The sequence below is a fragment of the Chelonia mydas genome, chromosome 22, assembly GCF_015237465.2.
Source record: "Chelonia mydas isolate rCheMyd1 chromosome 22, rCheMyd1.pri.v2, whole genome shotgun sequence".
Classification (NCBI taxonomy): Eukaryota; Metazoa; Chordata; order Testudines; family Cheloniidae; genus Chelonia; species Chelonia mydas.
The window spans coordinates 12670973-12692948 of record NC_051262.2 but is presented as its reverse complement, the minus strand read 5'-3'; the positions used below and the strand labels follow the sequence as shown (position 1 = coordinate 12692948).

The 21976-nt window shown below is 49.0% G+C and overlaps 1 long non-coding RNA gene across 1 annotated transcript; it reads left to right on the top strand.

The window, feature by feature from the left end:
* The first annotated feature begins 3242 nt into the window (after positions 1 to 3242).
* On the top strand, positions 3243 to 19917 carry LOC122463552. Its single transcript, XR_006287023.1, has 3 exons — positions 3243 to 3545; positions 8924 to 9037; positions 19540 to 19917. It is a non-coding gene; the product is annotated as an uncharacterized LOC122463552 (long non-coding RNA).
* The last annotated feature ends 2059 nt before the right edge of the window (positions 19918 to 21976 follow it).

Below are 21976 nucleotides of genomic sequence, written 5' to 3'. Positions count from 1 at the left end.
CTTCCATTAAAGAGCTGATCCTGCACCATTCAAACCACTGGGAATCTTTCCATTGACTTAAACAAGAGCAGGATCAAGCCCTAAATCTGGGGCAAATCAGCTTTTTACTCTAAGCACTAGAATGAATTACCACATTGTACTTTCCCCTTCACTTCCTGTCCTAAACTGTTTTGCAGCATTGCTGTGTGGCTGTATAACAGCTGCCCTGTTCCACCCCACAGGTGGCTGCCTTTTGTTGTTGGGAGAAGACTATTCTTTTTATAGTTTATACCCTCCTTTGGGATGAAAAGTGCTGTGCAAATATCACACTGGTTGAAACTTTTTAAATCATAAACTCTTCTGATTAAAAATGGCTTTTTGAACAAAGTGAAAATTTTTACAGAAAAATTTCACTTTGGTTCAACTATCCCCCCAAAAGTAGAAACAGGATTTTTTTTTCCACTTTTTGGTTTTAAAATAATCAGGTTCGGGTTAAATTTTTGTTTGTTTGTTTGACATTTTGGGTTGAAAAAATGGGTATTTTAGGAATAAAATTTTGCGGTGGGAGGTTGGGGTTTTTTTGATTTAAAAAAAAAAGATGTTGGAAAATTTAAAAAACAACTTTTTCCCCCTCAAAATTTCCCTGAAAAATAACTTGCATGCGGTGTTGTAACCATCTTGGTCCTAGGATATTAGAGAGATAAGGTGGGTGAGATAATATCTTTTATTGGACCAAATTTGGTTGGTGAGAGAGACAAGCTTTTGAGCTGAAGAGCTCTGTGTCTCTCTCTCACCAACCGAAGTTGGTCCAATAAAAGAGATTACCTCATCCACCTTGTCTCGTGAACAATAACTGGCATTTTGACCAGCTCTAACAGTAATTGCATTACATCAGTGGTAAATATTTACCAAGAGGTGAAATCATAAAGCTGCAGCTCTCGCTATGGGGGAAGAGCTGAGCCCTGAGACTTGGGAGAGTGAACTTGACTCACCAACCTGACGTCCACCCCCAGGCTCCAGGATGAGTCGGCAAAGATGGATCAGTGAGGTTCTAACCCCACCCAACCTCCACAGCTCTGCAGTGTGGCACTGAACCCCTCGGCCCCACTGCAGCCAGAGCATCTGCTGCTCCTCTGCCAGGTTATCCTCCCACAGGCTGAATGGAGAAGCTTAGCAGGGAGGGGAGCATGTCTGTGGGAACACTGCTGCCCCCTCTTCCTTAGGGGACGGTCACCCTACGGAGCTGCCATCCCCTCCAGGGAATTGAGGGCATTTGAGCAGCAGGGGTTAGGTTTATGATAAATGGCAAAGGAACCACTGAGGGCTCCTGTCACTGTGATTTATGCTGGGAAGCATCATGAGCACCGTGAGGCCAGATTCATCTCTCCTGCTGAGACCAGAGGACGCAGCTCCTAGCAGCAGCGGGGCCTCTGCAGGGTCAAGGAGAAAGGGAACCTGGTGGAGGGGAATGGAAAGCAGTCTCCAGCTGCTCGAAGAATTGCACAGAGAGATGGAGTTGAGAGGAGGCCACGAGAGACGGGACTGCACAGTCCTGGGAACTGACTCTCACATTTGGCAGCTCCAGGAGGCTAGCTCAGTCCCAAGGCTCTGGGGGATGAGTTCAGCTATGACAGGTGGGTGGCAAAAGTGTGAGGTAAACTGAGTTTAGCATCCTCAGCTCTTATGGGTCCGAGGTGCAAAAAGCACTTCTGCCCCCTCAGAATCTGAATTTTCATCCCTTGCTCTGTGGTGGGGAATCGCGGGGCTGGATGAAGGTTTCAAACCAAATTCCTTCCTCAGCGTGGGAGCCAGTGGCCTTCCAGACCAGAGCTGACATTGGCCGGTGAAGGGGTGTGTGTTGTTTGGAAAAAGTTAACATATGGGGCTTGACTGGTCCTAACAGAGGTGTCTATCCTTGCTCCTAGGGGTATTGAGAGAAGAAACACATTGAAGATTGTGAGATGCTCAAATACCACAGTAATGGGAGCTAAATAAAAACCATACATGGATAGATGCCATTCAGCTTCCTCATAATTCACAAGCAGAAATAAACAGAGCTGAAGTATAAAAAAAATTCCAATTGGAATATGTGGTTTAATTGAAAGTTTCCACAAGGAAAACATTAACTTAGTGAAATTCTTAGATTTTTCCAGTGGGGAGAATGGAAATGAAAAATCTCATTTCCTATTGATATTTGAATCAGAGAATGTTTTGGTTAGACATGTGAAGGGGAAAATTTCCTTTTAACGTATCAAAATATTCCAATTTGATTGGAAATGGGGACATTTTCCATTTTGATGTTTCCAAGTCAAAGCTTCTTGACATTTTTTATTTCAAGAATTCTTTTCTTTGATACTTTGCCTTTTTGTGCCAATTCAGAATGGAAAATAATATTAAAACATCAACATTTCCCCTGAAAGGAACATTCCATTATTTTTCTAAGAGCTCTAGAAATAAATAACAGAGCTGATCTGAATTTTTTTTCTGATGAAAATTTTATCTTTTCATAAAAAAATGAGAAGTTTTGGCCAAAATATTTTGCTTTTTGGGTTTTCCATATGCTGACAAACGATTCGAGTTTCTCCAGGAAAGCAGACAATTTCCATGAACACTTTTGCTGAGACAAAAACCCAACTTCCCGTTTTAAAGAAAAAAGTTTTGACAGAAAAATTTTGACCAGCCCCAATAAATAACCCAAAATCAGATTGAACAGCCTTCCTATTTCTCTGGAAAGCACCTATCACATTGTGATACCATAAAATAATAATTAAAAATGAGAGGGAAATAGAAATCGCCTGGGCTATAAACCTCTAGTCTCTATCCCAGAATAGAATGCTAGAGTCTGAAAGAATTCACCATGAGGTATCTTCCTCTGAGAAACAGATTTAGGGGAAGAGTTTCCCTGTGACTACACCTAAAATCACCGCTCCACTGGGCATTAATTGGGCCCCTTGATGACAATCTCAGCACATAAGGCCCGTAAATGGACTATGCAGATTGAATTCCCCTGTTGTGCTTGGAGGCTGCCACGCTATATGGAATTACACTCCTTAACCAAAAGGCATTTATTAAAGGTAAGCACAATTACAAATTCAGGTTTCCTCCCAGCCCATGTTCCAGCTTTGTGTCTCTTGTTTACCAAGGCCCACACCCTGTCAATCACTCTATCTGACACCTGGAGACACCTGGTGGCAGATTAATCTAACTACAAGCACATGTTGCAAAGATGGGTCCCTCCAGATTAAGTAGTGAGGCAGGTTTAGTGGAGAGATGGGGTGAGGAGATGAGGTATGGTCCTTGTTCTGTGACTAAATAGAGGACTTTTGTCCCCAGGGAGCATTGAACCTGGACTCTTCATCAGGGCTGAAGTGACATGCAGGAAGGAAGAAAGGAAACTCTCTGTGACCCAGCAATGTTGTTTCTTGGAGAATGAGACTGAATGGGAATGCCTATACCTCTTTGCGGCTAACCTGTCTCCATTCAGGGAGCACTACCAGCTGCCCCACTCCACCGGAGTAGGAGCTTACCAGCAGTGGGCGGCACGTGCCCAGATCTCCACGGGAAACGTGAGTAAATGCCTTGGAGGGAGTGTCAGACACAGTTACGGTGACGCATGATATTTATAACAGAGTGTGGGGGAAGGTGTCACATCACATTACACTGATGCTCCAGCACAGAAGACTCAGCGATACACTGCAGGGTGTGTGTCTGCGTGTGTTGTGGGGGGAAGCCTGCTCCAAAAATATTGATTCTTCTCTGGAGCCCTGGCAGCATTCCAGGAGAGACCCGGCTTCCCTTGGGGAAATGCCCTTTTTGAGCCCATCCATGCTCCAGCACAGAACGTGGCCCGGCCATTGGAATCAGCCAATGCAGGACAATTGGCTCACTCCACCTGGGACTGCTCCCTCACCACTGAGCTTCTGCTCTGTTTCACAGAGGTCTGCCCCAAAAGTGGCATAGTCTAGTGGTTAGAGGAGGTGAGGATGGTCAGGGTTGGTGAAGCCAAATTCAGCCTTAGCATAAGCAACTCTCCACACCAAATTCAGGGCTGATGTAACCGGTGAGTAAATTGGCTATCAGGGGAACTTAATTGAGATCTCCTGGGTCCTTAACCATAGGACCATCCTTTCTCTCCACTAGAGATCAGGAGAGTTTGCTGGACTTTAAATCTCCCTCATTCCTTCCAGGTAGATACAAAGATGAAAAATCCACCCACATCACACAGTCCATGTCTGTCTAGGATGCCAGTCCCCCTGTCCTTCCCTTCTCTTTGAGGCAGTCAATGCTGCTGTGAGCTCTGATGTCTGCCCTTGCAGCAGGATTGCTCCTGAGCTCCCACCAATAGAGTCAGTGACCTCTCAGGAGAGATGAAGCACCTCCAGAAACAAGGCAGCAGTGAAGGGAGTAGTCTGGATAGGACATCTCCTGCCTGGTCTCTTGGAGGTGGGGAAATGACTGACTGCCACAACTCATGGACTTGTCTTAATAGTGAATAATGAGCAGCGGTGGGAGTGGCTGTGACAGGGAGATCTCCAACCTCAGCTCTAATGCCCTGTGGACCTGCACTGATTCCCTCATTATCTAATTATTACACCTGCAACCCTCACAGCCTACTGCACAGGGAATGGGCTTCTCTCCCACCTTCCTTGTCCTTTCATCTGATCAGCTTCTGAAGCATTAGAGTGCTTGTTCCCTATTAAGAAAAGGAGTACTTGTGGCACGTTAGAGACTAACCAATTTATTTGAGCATAAGCTTTCGTGAGCTACAGCTCACTTCATCGGATGCATACTGTGGAAAGTATAGAAGATCTTTTTATACACACAAAGCATGAAAAAATGGGTGTTTACCACTACAAAAGGTTTTCTCTCCCCCCACCCCACTCTCCTGCTGGTAATAGCTTATCTAAAGTGATCACTCTCCTTACAATGTGTATGATAATCAAGGTGGGCCATTTCCAGCACAAATGCAGGGTTTAACAAGAACATCTGGGGGGGAGGTAGGAAAAAACATGGGGAAATAGGTTACCTTGCATAATGACTTAGCCACTCCCAGTCTCTATTCAAGCGTAAGTTAATTGTATCCAATTTGCAAATGAATTCCAATTCAACAGTCTCTCGCTGGAGTCTGGTTTTGAAGTTTTTTTTGTTGTAATATCGCAACTTTCATGTCTGTAATCGCGTGACCAGAGAGATTGAAGTGTTCTCCGACTGGTTTATGAATGTTATAATTCTTGACATCTGATTTGTGTCCATTTATTCTTTTATGTAGAGACTGTCCAGTTTGGCTAATGTACATGGCAGAGGGGCATTGCTGGCACATGATGGCATATATCACATTGGTGGATGTGCAGGTGAACGAGCCTCTGATAGTGTGGCTGATGTGATTAGGCCCTGTGATGGTGTCCCCTGAATAGATACGTGGGCACAGTTGGCAACGGGCTTTGTTGCAAGGATAGGTTCCTGGGTTAGTGGTTCTGTTGTGTGGTATGTTGTTGCTGATGAGTATTTGCCTCAGGTTGGGGGGCTGTCTGTAGGCAAGGACTGGCCTGTCTCCCAAGATTTGTGAGAGTGTTGGGTCATCCTTCAGGATAGGTTGTAGATCCTTAATAATGCGTTGGAGGAGTTTTAATTGGGGGCTGAAGGTGACGGCTAGTGGCATTCTGTTATTTTCTTTGTTAGGCCTGTCCTGTAGTAGGTGACTTCTGGGAACTCTTCTGGCTCTATCAATCTGTTTCTTCACTTCCGCAGGTGGGTATTGTAGTTGTAAGAATGCTTGATAGAGATCTTGTAGGTGTTTGTCTCTGTCTGAGGGGTTGGAGCAAATGCGGTTGTATCGCAGAGCTTGGCTGTAGACAATGGATCGTGTGGTGTGGTCAGGGTGAAAGCTGGAGGCATGTAGGTAGGAATAGCGGTCAGTAGGTTTCCGGTATAGGGTGGTGTTTATGTGACCATCATTTATTAGCACTGTAGTGTCCAGGAAGTGGATCTCTTGTGTGGACTGGACCAGGCTGAGGTTGATGGTGGGATGGAAATTGTTGAAATCATGGTGGAATTCCTCAAGGGCTTCTTTTCCATGGGTCCAGATGATGGAGATGTCATCAATATAGTGCAAGTAGAGTAGGGGCGTTAGGGGACGAGAGCTGAGGAAGCGTTGTTCTAAGTCAGCCATAAAAATGTTGGCATACTGTGGGGCCATGTGGGTACCCATAGCAGTGCCGCTGATCTGAAGGTATACATTGTCCCCAAATGTAAAATAGTTATGGGTAAGGACAAAGTCACAAAGTTCAGCCACCAGGTTAGCCGTGACATTATCAGGGATAGTGTTCTTGATGGCTTGTAGTCCATCTTTGTGTGGAATGTTGGTGTAGAGGGCTTCTGCATCCATAGTGGCCAGGATGGTGTTATCAGGAAGATCACCGATGGATTGTAGTTTCCTCAGGAAGTCAGTGGTGTCTCGAAGGTAGCTGGGAGTGCTGGTAGCGTAGGGCCTGAGGAGGGAGTCTACATAGCCAGACAATCCTGCTGTCAGGGTGCCAATGCCTGAGATGATGGGGCGCCCAGGATTTCCAGGTTTATGGATCTTGGGTAGTAGATAGAATATCCCAGGTCGGGGTTCCAGGGGTGTGTGTGTGCGGATTTGATCTTGTGCTTTTTCAGGGAGTTTCTTGTGCAAATGCTGTAGTTTCTTTTGGTAACTCTCAGTGGGATCAGAGGGTAATGGCTTGTAGAAAGTGGTGTTGGAGAGCTGCCGAGCAGCCTCTTGTTCATATTCCGACCTATTCATGATGACAACAACACCTCCTTTGTCAGCCTTCTTGATTATGATGTCAGAGTTGTTTCTGAGGCTGTGGATGGCATTGTGTTCTGCACGGCTGAGGTTGTGGGGCAAGTGATGCTGCTTTTCCACAATTTCAGCCCAACTTGATTATCATACACATTGTAAGGAGAGTGATCACTTTAGATAAGCTATTACCAGCAGGAGAGTGGGGTGGGGGGAGAGAAAACCTTTTGTAGTGGTAAACACCCATTTTTTCATGCTTTGTGTGTATAAAAAGATCTTCTATACTTTCCACAGTATGCATCCAATGAAGTGAGCTGTAGCTCACGAAAGCTTATGCTCAAATAAATTGGTTAGTCTCTAAGGTGCCACAAGTACTCCTTTTCTTTTTGCGAATACAGACTAACACGGCTGTTACCCTGAAACCTGTTCCCTATTGTTTGTCTTCAGGAACATGAAGGCACAGATCCTCTCTCCAACTCAGCTGAAACTTTTAATGGAATTGCCACTATTTGGCCATCTCAGCTGAAACATTCCCACAATCCAGCACTAAACTGTGGACTGAGAAATGGACACACATTAATCCCAGCCACGGACTTGCCATATGCAGCCGTGATGCTCCCAATCGTGCCACAAGAGCGTGAGTGCCAACCGAGGGCAGACTGATAAAAACCAGGGCACAAAACCCCAAAGTAACTGTGAGTTTTAAACTTAGATTTCACCAACCAACTGCATCAAGTGCAAACTCCTCAGGCACTATAACTGCCTAAGCATGGAGTTGCAGACATTCCCCTTGGGTACCCCAGTCTGTCTTGCCACCCAAGTGAGCATATCTCTGTGATAGATCATTCCTTACACCAAGAATCACAGTAATATTCAGGTTACTCCCCATCCCAACAGATCAGTCACTTTCACTTACCCCAGGTCAATTGCACTTTAGGTCTCACACCAAAGACAATCCTATAGTAAATGATATGAAGATTTATTAAATAGGAAAAGAAAACTGGAGAGTTATTTACAAGGTTAAAGAAAGCAAACAGACACACGAATGATTACAGTCATAGGTTTCAAAAGGTAATATAGGCTTCTGTAATCAGCAAGCTCTATTTGTCCTTTAGGGCTAACCCAGGCTAAGCAGCTGGGTAATCTCTTGCTTATGCCTAGGAAGGTCTTTGCTCTGCTTCCCCACTACACCACGAGAGGGAAAGCAACATAAACATACCTAGTGGTTAGTTCCTTTGGTGTGGACTTTTTATCCCCCTCCTGCCATGTGCAAACGCAGCTGATGGGAGGAGTTTGCTTGCATGACTCAGCTTCACAGGGCAGAGAGCAGAACAATAATAATTGTCTTTGGTCCTTTTGTTGATGGTTTCTCAATCCAGATGTGGGGAGTTTCCATTTGTACAATCCAACCAGAGTCTATCTGGTATCGATGGGTCTCCTCTTTCATGTACAACTGCTCAAATATTACATTTCCGTATGGAATACGGGTATTACAAGTGAGATTAATGCAGGCAGCAACTCACAAACATTCAATTGAGTCTGAACACTAAACAGTTTCTTATAATACCTATTTTATCAATATTAACCCACAAGTGAGCCTGGCAGATTCCAGCCATGTATCTGTCAGTGTCCAGTTCAGACATGGGGACTATGGCATGAGCTGGTACCTGGCCTGCCAGCATCACAGCAGCCATGCAAACTCACCTGTAGCAGAGACACAAACATGTATGACACAAACACACACATTGATGCCTGTCATGCATTGATAGGCAAGAGGTAGTGTTCACACTCACACACACACACACACACATTCATGCTCATTCACTGGTAGATATGGGAAGGGTATATCTCTATACAAACATATGTATGCATTGATAGACATGGGAGTAGTGTTTATATACACATGGATAGACATGGGAGTAGTGTACATACATATTGTGGTAGATATGGGAGTAGTGTTGTGGAGAGCATGAGAAATTTCTGTTGTATTTTTATGAGAAGTATGCCTGCCTCGGTTTCTCCACTCGCTTTTGTATTGTTACCCACTGGGTGTGAAGGGGTTAACTTCTTTTCTGGGCAGAGGATAACCAAGGTGGTGATGTGGTGCCATGTTGGAAATGGGGATGGGTGGGTTACGAATGGTCTATTGGGAACTTCCCACAGGTGAACGGAGCTACCCTGAAATACAGTGGAGACCAGTGACCAGCAACTAACCTTTAACGACCGTCGACCCCGCGGGGACAGACAAGTGACTGGAACTGGAGACAAAGAACAGAGGTGTGAGGAAACTGCAATAAGATCCTGCTGTACCAGGGGTTAATCCTGGACATTTGGGGCAAGATGGGCAGGTTGTGCTGCAAGCATACACACGCACGGAGGCTTTGTGCTACCTGTCTAACCTAATGACCCTAAACACTGTATTCCAGCTGGCTTATAAATGAGGCCTGGTTCTGAAAAGTCTGTCCTGTGTCGCTGCAAACATCTGCTGGTTGCATTGCTCCCAAGAGGGGTAGTCTCCAACAGGGGCCCTTTAGACCTGCTGAGGGAGCGCTGGTGAGAAACAGAGGTGCAGAAGCCAGGGACCCAGGCTTGGAGTAGTGCAGCTGCGGGGCTTCCCCTTTCAAGAGGGGCAGCCCAGGGCCTAGCCTGAAGAAGAGTGCACTCCCAGGGAGACTGAAATGGGAGTAGCGTGTATATTTGTGTATATATACACAAATAGCTATGGGAGTAGAGTATATACACACACACGGATAGACATGGGAGTTGTGTATATATACACACACCCACAGATAGAGATGGGAGTTACACACACAGACACTCTGTAACACTATAATCTCCTGCTCTTTCTCACTGTTTATGCGTATCACTGTGGAATCTCAGCACAATGCTGTGAACTCATTAACCAGGCTCCTGTGGCTAATTGCTCAGGACTAACTTTTGACAGGAGACATCCAGCCGTTATTGCCAGTGTACAATCATCTCCTAGGAGGGGTGTGGACACGTGAGCTGATGCTGTGAGCTACAGGCACTGCTCACTGCCCGGCAGAGCTGTTCAATGGTATTCCTGCTGCAGGTGGAATTGGAAGGCTCCATGGACTATACATCTCCCCCCAGGCCAGATGCCCAGGGTGGTGAATGGAGCCCGCTATGCTCTGGCTCTGTGTGCACAGGTTGTGTCCTTGCTTTGTGTAGGCAGCTGTGGCCTGTGGTTCTGTGCATGTTAGTGCCCTTCTTTCTCGCATCCCAGGGATGTTTTGCCATCCCTCTGCCGCCTCCTCTGTGATGTGACAAATACAGAACTTGTCTCTGCCCGTTTGGTGCCCTGCAGCCCTTCCTGGGGCTGTGCCAGCACTTCTTGCTGTCTCTACCCCTCTTCCTCCTTGGCCTGTCTCTTTCTCCCCCCCTGCAGAGATTCCTGCTGCTCCCCTTGTTCACCTTTCAGCTGCCCAGGGTCTGAAGGGACTGATGTCCTTTCCTAGAGCAATTCCCGGCAGGATCTAAAGTCACAACTTCATCCAGCAGCCGTGAGTGACTGGCTGTTATTCTCAGCACTAGCTTTCTCAGGGCCAGCTTTTTATTCTCCCAGGATCTCAGTGCTGCCACCTCTTGTTTGCATGCAGCCTTGGGTACGTGCGACCCTGCACCCGTGGCATGCCCCTTACGAGGCAGCTCCCAAAATGCCCTAGAATTAAAGCGTCAGAGCATGGAGCGGCACTAGCCACAGCAGCTGCGGATGGACAGGCTGCAGCTGTTTTGGGGAAGGATTCCCTGAAAGGGCGTAAAATCCTGTCCCTTTCCAGGGCTGCAACGTGAATTTGCACATGTCCGTTGCTGAGTGAAGAGACCATTAATTTTCATAGGGAAATACATGCTGTTCATCTCAACTCTAGCCCCCGCTGCCTCCCATGGGGCTCACGTGCCAGCCACCCTGCCCAGAGATAATCCGCAAGCAATCTTGTACAATACCCTCCTTTAGGACAGCGATTTCCACCTTTTTGTCACTGGTGGACCCCCTAAAACATTTCAAATGGAGGTGCAGTCCCCTTTGGAAATCTTAGACATAATCTGCAGATCCTCCAGGGGTCCGCCGACCACAGGTTGCAAGCCACTGCTTTAGGATATTGCTAAGACCTGAGCTCACAAACTTATGGCATGAAACTTGCAGTGCTTGGAAGGAACAGAGGGGGGCAGAGGGATGAGGGAACAGGTGGTTGAGCAGCCCCTCCATAGCTGGGCTCTACAGCATTCTGGAAAGGTGCAGTCCCTTGTGAGCACAGCAGTAATTGCTGCTGAATCTCGTGGCTGCTTTCTGAAGCAAAGGGGGTATCAAGAAAGCTTGAAGCCTTGGCAAGGCAGGTCCCATTCATCCCAGCATAGGCGACAGACAAGCATTTTGCTAAGCGGCAGCCATTGAGTGGTAGCTACATGCTTCTAGCCCAATAGGTAGATATGTAACAGTGAGTGTGCATTCACGTGATAGCTCTGTGTGCCTGCCGGGGTTGGGGTCTCTCTAGATTGTGTATGTGATGTGTATGCACATGTGCAATGTGTGCATGCCCAGGTGTGATTTGATTTCAATGCATTTGTGTTGCTATCTGTGTGTGCGCACACATCACTCATGGCAGTGAGTGAGGGGACTGCAGGATTCCTATGCATGTGTTTGTAATGTGGAGGCCTACTTGAGTAGGGCTATAACATGTTTAGGCATGTGCATGACTGGGCATTGGTGTGATGATCGTGTAGGTGGCTTGTGTGTGGGAGCGACAAACGTGTGTGTGTGTGTGTGTGCACACATGTGCATGATGTGATTCTTGCCCTGTGTACTATTAGCCAGGATTGGCAGGGATGGTATCACTAGCCTTTATTTGCCAGAAGCTGGGAATGGGTGACAGGGGATGGATCCCTTGATAATCACCTGGTCCTTTCGTTCCCTCTGGGACACCTGGCATTGGCCGCTGTCAGAAGACAGGATACTGGGCTAGATGGACCATTGGTCTGACCCAGTACGACCGTTCTTATGTTCCTACTGTGTCTACACACATGTGCAAAGTGTAGCTGTCTGCCTGCAATATGTTTATGGATGTGTGTGACTATGTGTTTGTGTCACCTGTATGGAGATGTGATCTGTACACGAGACATGAACATGCATGAATATGTGTGCATATTTGCATGACATAAATATGCCCCTGTATATTATATATGTGTGAGGGGGATGTCGCATGCATTCCTGTGTTTTCTCCCAGGTGTTCATATGTGGACGTGATTGAGTTTGTGTTATATATGTGCAGGTGTATAATGTGTGTTGTGCATATGTTGTCCTGTAAGTGTCTGTAAATGTGTATGTGCTGTGTATTTGTGCATTTATAATATATTCATGGATGCGTTAGTGTAACGTGTGATATGTATGTGTGCCTGCATGTATGAAGTGCATTTATGTAGTATGTCTGTATGTATATGTCTGGTTATGAAGGTTTGCTCATTCTAAGCTCTCTCTGTCATCTGCGGGTTTGTCTGTTTACATGCTGTTTCTTTAAATGCCATGGTAATCTGAACATTATCTTGTCTGTAATGTGGGCACCATTCCCCTGAATATGCCGACAATTGAACGAGGGCCTCCTTGCCCCATTTCAGCCTGTGACTCGGGCAGCGTGGCGCTTTCCCAGGATTCATTTGGGCATGTTGGAGCCAGGCATGCAATTTTTTTTCATTTCACTTCCTACCCTTTTTGATTGCTCGGCTCCTGGGTGTACAGCGGAGAAGGGACCAATTCTTACTCATTCTGGGGGAGGGAGGGATCAGACAGAGGGCAAAGGAAGAAACCTGGTGACTTTCCCTAGCAATACATGAAATTCCTAGGAAATGAAATCTCCTTTTAATGATTTCCTTTGGCTCTTCACAGAGAGGTTTATCTGTTTGCTCCCCACTGGGGTCGGGGTTCCGGGGTTCCGCTGGGATTGGAACAGTCCAGATTAGCTCTGCATCTTCAGCCTCTCATTAGCTCTATTTGCTGCGTTGTTATTGACCTACGCAGAATAGAAAGTAGGTCAAGCCTCGCTGATGAGGCTGGATCTGGCACTGTGATATAAATCAGTATGAATGAGGGCGTCCGTTTACCGAGCCATCAGTGCTTGCTTTGGGGAGGGTCGTGCCTAATGTGTCCAGGGGACCTAATTAGTCAGGCGCTTTCCCTGGAGCTGTCAATCAGAAGCACATGGTGACTGGGAGATGTTCTGTGTTCTGTTCCATAGAGGTTCTTTGTCCATGTGCTCATCCCTGGAGGTGCAGGGAAGGTGGACTTTTGGTGGGAGAATCTAGCGTCTGTAGGGAGGGGCACTTTAGGAGCACGCACCTAGAGCTTGGCACCTGGGCGGGTGCTGGTTAGAAATGGCTCCCCATCTGTCAGCAACTTCTGTACAAAGCAGAGGACAGATCAGCCCCACTCTGGGGGATCAACAGCAGGATTCCACTGGCTCGCAGCCTCGCGGCGGCTTTCACATTCATTCGTTGTTGCCGAACCTTGTTGATGTGGGAGTGATTTTCGCTGTGCCTGTCTGAGGTCCCATGCAGCTGCCAGGATCTGCCTTAGCCACCAACAGAGCAAGTGGCCGTTTGGGATCTCTTGCAAACTTTGCAGCTCATGGCTCAGTGCGACTAGAGCAGGAGGCAACCTGTGACGTGACCCACTGCTGGCAGCGCAGGGGCCCTGCTTTGGGGTGAAAGGAGGAGGGAGAGGCCCAGAGGTGAAAGTAAGCCGGTATGCCCTGGTACGGCATACCGGCAAGAGCCAGTGCTATGTACTGGGGCAGCCCGGCTTCCCCAGGGGGCAGTTTAAAGGGCCTGGGGCTCTCAGCAGTGGCTGGAGCCCCAGGCTCTTTAAATTGCCTCCAAAGCCCCGCTGCTGGAGCCTTGGGGTAGCGGCTGCAGGGCTCCGGGGTCTATTTAAATGGCCCGCGGCTCCCCTGCTTCTACCTGGGGAAGCGGCGGGGCTCCAGCGGCTATTTAAAGGACCGGGCTGCAGAGGCAGCTGGAGCCCCCGCTACCCCAGGGCTCCGGGGGCTATTTAAAGGGCCAGGGCAGTAGAAGAAGGGACCCCCGGGCCCTTTAAATAGCCCCCAGAGCTCCAGGCGGCGGCTGCTGCTGCTACCCAGGTGGAAGGGGGGCACTTACATTTCAGGGTGGGCTGGGGCTGGCTCTGATCCCCTCAACCCCTCCCCTTCCGGGGGCCAGAGCTGGCCCCAGCGTACCGGGAAGTCACTCGACTTACTTTCACCCCTGGAGAGGCCTGCAAACTGCAAGCCCCCTCTCCCCCTCTCCAGTGGCACTATGAAAGCCACCACCACAATCGAAAGGCTCCTTGAAGAGACTTCAGTGTCTGGTGAGAAAAGTTTCCAGGATGAGAAGCAGGGAGCAGCCTCAGCTGGTCTTGGTCCTCAGCGTGTCACACGCTCGGAGTGAGATGTCACATTGCATTAGCCTTACTTTCCAGCGTGGCAGACGCGGCTGGCGTGCTCGGCGTGGCAGCTGAGGGGGCTCCCAGCGCCATCCTCAGGAAGAAGAGGAGGAGGAAAAACAACATAGAAAAGAAAGCAGGGCTGACTCCCAAGCGCAGCGGGAGGACGGGCGTGCGCAGGGCTGCAGGGAGATGGGACTGGAGCCATGAAGACACGGAGCGTGGCACTGCCTACAGGGCAGGCTTGGCTGTCCATGCTAATCAGAGTTACCCTAGGACTCATTTGCATGCCACTGTCGGGTTGGTAGCCAGGCTGGCCAGAGCCACCTCTCTGCTGCATGGAGCCTGAGTCTCTGCAGAAGGGAGTCTAGGGGCCGCGTCACATTGAGCTTCACGCACATGCGTGTGGCATTGTAGGAAGAGTGGAAGGGCTGGCTCTTGCCCCACTGTGGAAAAGTCCCATGGATCCAGCTAGGGCCACTTTCCAGGGGCACAGTAGCTAGGTGGCTATTTAGGGTAAAAGCAGCAAGACCATGTGGCCATAAGGTGGATTGGATGCTTTAAATGAGCGTCCATCATCACAGAGGGGAGAGAGAGCCCAATCCTGCACCACCTGCAAAGTGCGGAGAGCTCTTGGTGCCTGCCAAAGTCATTGCGAGCTGGAGGACGCTCAGCACCTGCCCGGCCGTGCTAGGGTCAGACCCACATTGCACCGCTCCCTGCCCCCACCCCTGGCAAATTATCCCCAAAATGTCCACGATTCCTCCCAACCCAAAGGATCCCAGAGCTGCAGACCCAGCGTAACTCTCTGAAGGGCAGGCTCATCTGCCACTGACTTTAAGGATCGCTCAGCGCGCCAGACACTGATATGCATCCAGCTCGGGGGGTGGGGGGTGGCAAAGGAGTGGAGCACATGAACACTGCCTGCCAGGGAGATGCTTTGGTCAAGGACACAAAGGAAACATCAGCAGTTATGGGGAATGACAGAGCGCACAGAGCCTGGCTCTGAAGGCTAACGGGAAATCACAAGGCAAACTGTATGGAACCCAAATGGACGTGCGGCTGAGTCAGCCTGGCTGGGCCGCATGCCTGCCACCCCACAGAGTTCCCTGTGCTCTCAGCAAGGTCAATGGAGTAGAGGACGCTTAGCCCCTTGCAGGACAGAACTCCATGATGCACACACCTGACCCCTCCCGTGTCAACTCTGAATTGGGAGTCCTAGAAATGCCACTGCTTAGCCCAGTGCAAAACTGCATCTGCCAGCCAGGAGGCTGTGCTCAGCAGCAGCTCGTTATGAGTGATGGCCCTGACTTCCCAGCCTCATTTGCATTCCTCTTGCACACAGCCGCCACCATGCCTCTGTATGATTGTGATTTACTGACATCACAGACGCTGCATCACGGAATTGAATTTATGGGAGGCTGAATTTATGATTAGAGAAATGAACCCTTCACCACTTCACGCTTCCCCCTTCCGCCGCACTCCCCACTCTGCTTCGGAATGACTCCGCCGTGCGGGGTCTCACATACTTTCCAGGATCATGGTCAATATTTTGCCTTGTCATGTTGGAAAGTTATGATGCATGGGACTGCAGGGGGGAAAAAAAGTTCCCTGGGGGGAGGGTGCTATGTCATGGTTAGAGCTGAGGCCTAGGAGCCAGGACTCCTGAATTCTGTTTGCATAGCTGCCAAGTAGTGTGGTCCTGGGGTTAAAACAGCAGTGCAGTAGATTGGATGCCTGGCTTCTATTCCTATCACTGGGAAGAAGCAGTGGTGAGAACAGCATTCAGGACTGCTGAGTTCTAGTCCCACCTTGAGAGACCAACAGCATGATCTTGTGGATCGGGTTGGGAGCCAGGACCCCTGGGTTGTGTATTTATGTTTGTGATGCTTGGATAAAAGATGCCATGAAAATGCAAAATACTCTTGTTGTATTTTTCACACACAAGAAAGCTAAGCAGACCCTTTCAGTAACAAGCAGAGACAGAAAGAAAAACAACAGATCTAGCTAGCAAGAACCAATAGAATTCCCCAACGCGGGGAAAGAGAGAGCACACAGTGGTCACTCAAGGTATATCTACCCTTATGGTGGCATGTAGAGTACAGATGCCGCATGCCCACCGAGCACAGGTATAAACAGCAGTTTAAATGGCAAGGCACGACTTAGGGGAGTAGAGTGGAGTGCCCCACGTGCCTGAAGCCCCAAGGTATGTACCCTGCACAGCTCTCTACCTCCCCGAGCCATGCCTTGCGTGTCTACACTGCTATTTTTAGCGTAGTGTCCCGCTGCCTCCCTGCTGCTGGAGCCTCTTCCAGCTGCAGTTAAAGGCTCTAGCAGAGGGGCGGCAGTGGAGACAGGCTCTGGCAGCTCCCCACCACCAGAGCCTTTCCCCACTGCCGGAGCCTTTCAATGCTGCATGTAGCTACACACTGCAGTGACAAGCATGGAGGCAGCCTGCCTTTCATGGTGGTGTGTAGACAAGGTCTCAGCTCCTTCTCCCTTGAACTGACCAACCGCACTGCTTCCCAACAGACAAGCCGGGAGATTAATTTGCCCTGAGTCTTCTCCAGCTGTCCTTGATTTGTCCCTGGTGTAAGCTGATTGACTTCTGTGGAGTTACTCCTGACTTATACTGGTGCAGGGGAGAGCAGAATCAGGCCCATCTCTTTCTCTAGCTGAAGAATACCATTCGAGAGCAGGGGCACAGCCCTGCCCGGCTGCAGACAGGGCATTGGTTGCAAGTCACCTGGTGGGCTCTCAACCAACTGGCTGGCATTGAGGTGGTGCTGGGAGAAAACTGAGGACTTGGGCAGAGAGCACACATTGCTGCCAGAAGGAGTGGACCCAAACACCAGCACAAGGCCCAGGAGGTGCCTGTTTGGGGACTCAGGCTGGGGCAGCAGGATGGTAAGATGTTGTATATTTAACACTGGGGACTCGGTCCATTGTGGGCAGGGTGTTGTGATTCCTGTAGGGCCCCTCTGAATGGCCCCTTCTCCTAATTTAAGTTTTGGTGATTTATATCTGAGCGCAGAGGTTGGCGTGGGGGTTAATTCCTGCCTCCCTGAAGGATGTGGAAGGGAAACAAGAGGCTGGGGCCTAGTGGGAGGTAGGTGGGGAATCTGCGGACCTGGCTGACCCCACTGCAGAAGTCAGGGTTCAAGCTGGGAAAAGGGGAAGTTTCCCCTCGTGCCCAAGACCTTCTGTGCTTTGGGGTGATGCTTTGCCTCTCATCTGGTTACTTCACCCAGGTGTGTTCCCATGTTGCAGTGATGCCCTTAGCATTTCCTGCAGATTCTCAGCTCTGCAGCCTGGGAATCTTCCATCGATCTGCAAGCCTGCAACATTTCCCCATCTCTCCCCTTTCTTTGAACTCTCCTGACCTGTTCTCTTTCCCCAAAGGATGTGGGGAGCTGACTGCCTTCCCTCTGCCTGCCAGGAGCATGCACTACCGTGAGCCAGATTAATATCCCCTTAGGAGTTCAATGCGCCATTGATCCAGTATAATCCCCATCCAAAGGGAAATGCATACATACGGCCCACAGACAACGGACCCCCCCCTTTATAGCATTTAGGCTCTGAAGCTTGTGAAATGAGGATCCACTTGTGCATCAGGAATGGATTTTACAGGCTCGTTTTCTTCCACATCTCGATGAGCCCTGAGGAAGGCCCTTTGGGTGGCCTCCCCCCTTTCCCCCAATCCAGAGGCATTGCTTCGGGGACATTCTGGTTCCTCTTGTACTCTTCGGCATCATTAGGTGTTCCCCCGGAGCCATGGAACAGGCCAGAGTGCAGGGAAGGAGCAAAGTCCCTTTCAAAGGGCTTTAGGAGTAAAACATTGAGCCCAATATGGAATTAGCTACTGACGTGGGCCCAAGGGAGGAGCAGGGGGACATGGCCTACTCCTCATGAACACAGGCTTTTGGGATCACTGTCTAGTCAATATCCCTGCTCCCCCCCCCCCCCTCCCCAGGGGAGACCTGTCCTGTGACACACTAGCCTTTCTGCCCCAATTTTTTGCTGCTGTCCATTCCTGTGCAGAAATCCTGCTGTTTGGGACCTTGCATAGGTAACCACAGGATTCTGCCCTATTCCTGTTCCTTCACAAGCGGTTCCCCTCTGATCTCAGGCCACAAGTGAAATGAGAGCAGCCGTCCCCAGGTGACTAGCCAGGTGTGATTACAGTGTAGGGCGAGGTCTGCCTGGGGACCTCAGGCAGCAAAAACAAAAATCCCACACAATCAACAATTTTGCATTTGCGGTTTTGCTGCCGGCATCTGAAAGCTGGTAAATATTACAAATGCCTCCTGACTTTAAAATAAAAAAACTCTCATCCATTAAGCACTTCATCCACCCACCCTGCTTCCTCCTCCGAGACTGCGCTTCCAGACAAACTGGAGTAGTAATCATAACAAAAAGGGAGGAAAGCATTTATAGAAGATATCTGGGGCCAACTTGGCATTTTAAAGCCACTGGACCAAATTCATCCCTGGTGTAAGAAGGCCATAATGCTGCAATGGAGCTGTGCCAGTTTACACTAGGGGTGAGTTTGGCCCTGGGAGTATTGAAATGTCCCCATCCTCCGGAGCTAATTTGGAATTTCCTCTGCCTGTCTGCCTGATTGCCCTGGAGTGGATCAAAACCAGCGAGGAAGCGGTGCCTGTATAGGACACGTCTGGCCATGTCAGATCTCCTGTAAACAGCGTGATGGCTTAATGACTGACAACTCAAAGACATCTTTATCAAAATCCCCAAGGGAAGGCTGTAGGCCTGGCTTCTGTCAGCAGAGAGCTGCAGGCCCAGCTTGACTGAGAACCCAAGTTGCTTCTAACAGAGATTTGAAGCCAGGGCTAGTGGACAGGTTTAGTAAATCGGCATGCCACGAGCAAACAGGAGGGCTGTGCTCAAATGGCGTTGCAGCGCAAATCAAGCCTGTCTGAGCTGAAGAGCTTTGCAGAGGGGTTCCTGCTAATGCTGCGGGTGCGTGATAAATAATGGAGGACTTTAGCAGTTTCGGAGCTGTGGGCAAAGATTAAAGGTGCTGCAAATGTGCATCTGAAATGGGGTGCTGGGCAGTGGGTTCTGGTGAATAGGGCGTGTTAAAGGGGGAGCAACAAGGTGCAAACTGGGCTTTGCAACCCCAAATGAATTGACTTATCTGTGCGCCAGTCTTCAGGCCTGATCTCTGCCGTTGGGATTAGCACTCTCCAAATCAGGCCTTTATTTATTTATTGATATTTATATATTTTTTGCAATGGGAACATTAGGGGAGAGCGAGCGTTGGAGGACATCAGTGCTTCACCAGGGCTGTGCTCATTTCTCTCCTCAGATGAATCCAGCCTGTGGGGGACAACGTTCGTATGTCCATCCATCCTCCTCCGGAATACAGTATACCCCAGGCTCAGCTCCTCAGAAGAATTTTGGCTCCTACCTCCCATTGGTTTCAATACCTTGGAGGATCTGGCCCCCAGTCCTTCCCAGAGCCCTCTGGCTGAGTGATGTAGACAGGACTCACAAGGAAATGCATCTGGTGGACTGGTCCTAAAGCTAAGGAGCCCTTACAGCAAGCATTCTACTTATTGACATTTTATTTTGCTGCTTAGCAGAGCCATGGTACCTGTAATAAAGACTGACGGAAGTGTAGCAGCATGTTCTCGTTGATCCCATTCGTGTGACACCGGTAGGAGGGCCAACGACGGAGAAAGGGAACCAGTCTTTTTTTCCCCCCTCTCTCCCTTGGGCTGATTTGCTGGCAGCAAAGGGCTGTGGGTAAGTGGCAACATGGCCTCAGATAGAACTGCCACATTGCCACTGGCAGAGAGGGAAGCCATGCCGGGAGGGGCCCGTCCAGTCTGGTATCCAAGGTGATAATGGAAGTGATGCTGGTTGGTCATGAGGAGCAGCCAGGGAACAGGGTGGACCTGGTGTCTCTCCAGAGTGTTTGCTTCTTAGTGTTACTCCTGGGGGCCCAACTGTTCATGGATTGCCAGGTGGATTGAGGGTCAGGACATTTGGGAACCCTCCTCTCTGATGTGCCCCTCACCTCAGTTACTCATGTTGGTGACGTGTCCCTGGGTTAGTCTGCATCGTGGTGCTGGCCGGGGGGACCTGTTACACCGGACTCCTCCGCTGCCTGTTCAGGATAAGAATTAGACTTTGATTCTTAAAGCCCGACTTGTCCACCTCCTATCTCTACTCGGGATGAATCAAAGGCCCCACAGAGTCCAGTGCAAGCTGTGAGGGGAGACAGAAGCCAGGGTTGCTATTATTAGTAGGGCTGGGTGCTGTACATACACAGACTGAGACCGTCCCCACCTCAGAGAGCTTACATGTTAAATAGACAAATGGTATGAGAAGAAACAGAGACGTGAAGTGACTTGGCCAAGGTTACACAGCAGGTCAGTGTCAGAGCCAGAAATAGATCCTGAATCTGCTGACACTCAAGCCAGCACCCTAGCCACTAGACCACACTGCCTCCCATGTCTAATCTCAGTAGAGATCAGCCAGAGAGACCTGAAATCATCTTGCCTGGCTAAATAAATAGTACCTGTTGTTTCTTTGTCCTCACAGCAAGCCCTGGTTCTTCCATTTTATTTCCTCAATGAAGCCCCAAGCTGAATTTAGTTTTGCTGACAGCAGGGCTGCCTGGCTATCTAATTCAGGACAGCAGACAGCTCCATCTCAGCAATGCCAGCAAGATGGGAAGGGGTGCTCATTCCATTGATGTATCGTCTCATACAGCTCCTTCGAATGCTTCAGAAGTCTGCCCTGGGGGGACTGTAGTTAGGTATAAAACTTGGGGAGCGTTGGATTAAGTATTGTGTATACAATTTGCGTTGAGCTATGGTGATCGCCTTCTTCTGGGCTCCTTGCCACTGCCTGGGCTTTCAGACACCAGAGGGTTTTTATTCTTTTTTTTTTTTAATTATTCTTTTATTTTTTTTAACACTTCTCATTGCTGCTCACAAGTGCTGTTCTTGGAGAAGAGTGAATTGTAGCTTTTGCGCTATGAGAGTTCTCCATCTGCCCATCCACAGTCCCCGGAGGGAGAACTCTCCATTTGTGCACTCGGGATTCAAATGTGCAAACATCACATTAGCCAAATGGCCCTTGTGGAAGGAGGACGGAGCTGGGAGAGGGTGTTTGGGGAGAGAGAGAGAGAGATGATTTAGCTCTATTATTCACGTGCAGAATAAAACCACAAATTCAGCTACCACACTGGAGGAAGCTTTGCTAAATATTTACATAGAGGCACGGCAGCCTGACATGGGACCTGGGCCATGTCGTCAGCTGGTTGTTGTGTCTCTATTGAGAGCAATAGGCCTAATATTTAATGGAGCTGCAGTGTTTCACACCAGCTGAGGATCTGGCTCACAGACTCCTGAAGTCTAATCCAGGCTCTGTCACTTAATCTGTTGTGGCCTCGGGCCAGTCACGTCATCTTTCTATGCCTCAGTTTCCCCACCTGTAAAGCTAGGAAGATAATAAGAATGGGCTTGATTATCTTACCCATGTTGGTGTAAATCAGGACTAAGTCCATTGACCTCTCAGAGAGCCTGGGTCTCTCCGTGTCTTACATCTTGTGGATTCATTGATGTCTGTTCAAACATTTACTCCACACAGGTGTAAATACCGTTATGTGGTGTGGTGGGGAATTGGTGTTTAGAACCAAGTGAGACTGGCATAGCCAGGAGAAGAATCAGGCCAGACCTCTCTGGGATTTGGTGCGCATTAATTGGTTAGTGTTTGTACAGCTCTTTGAAGCT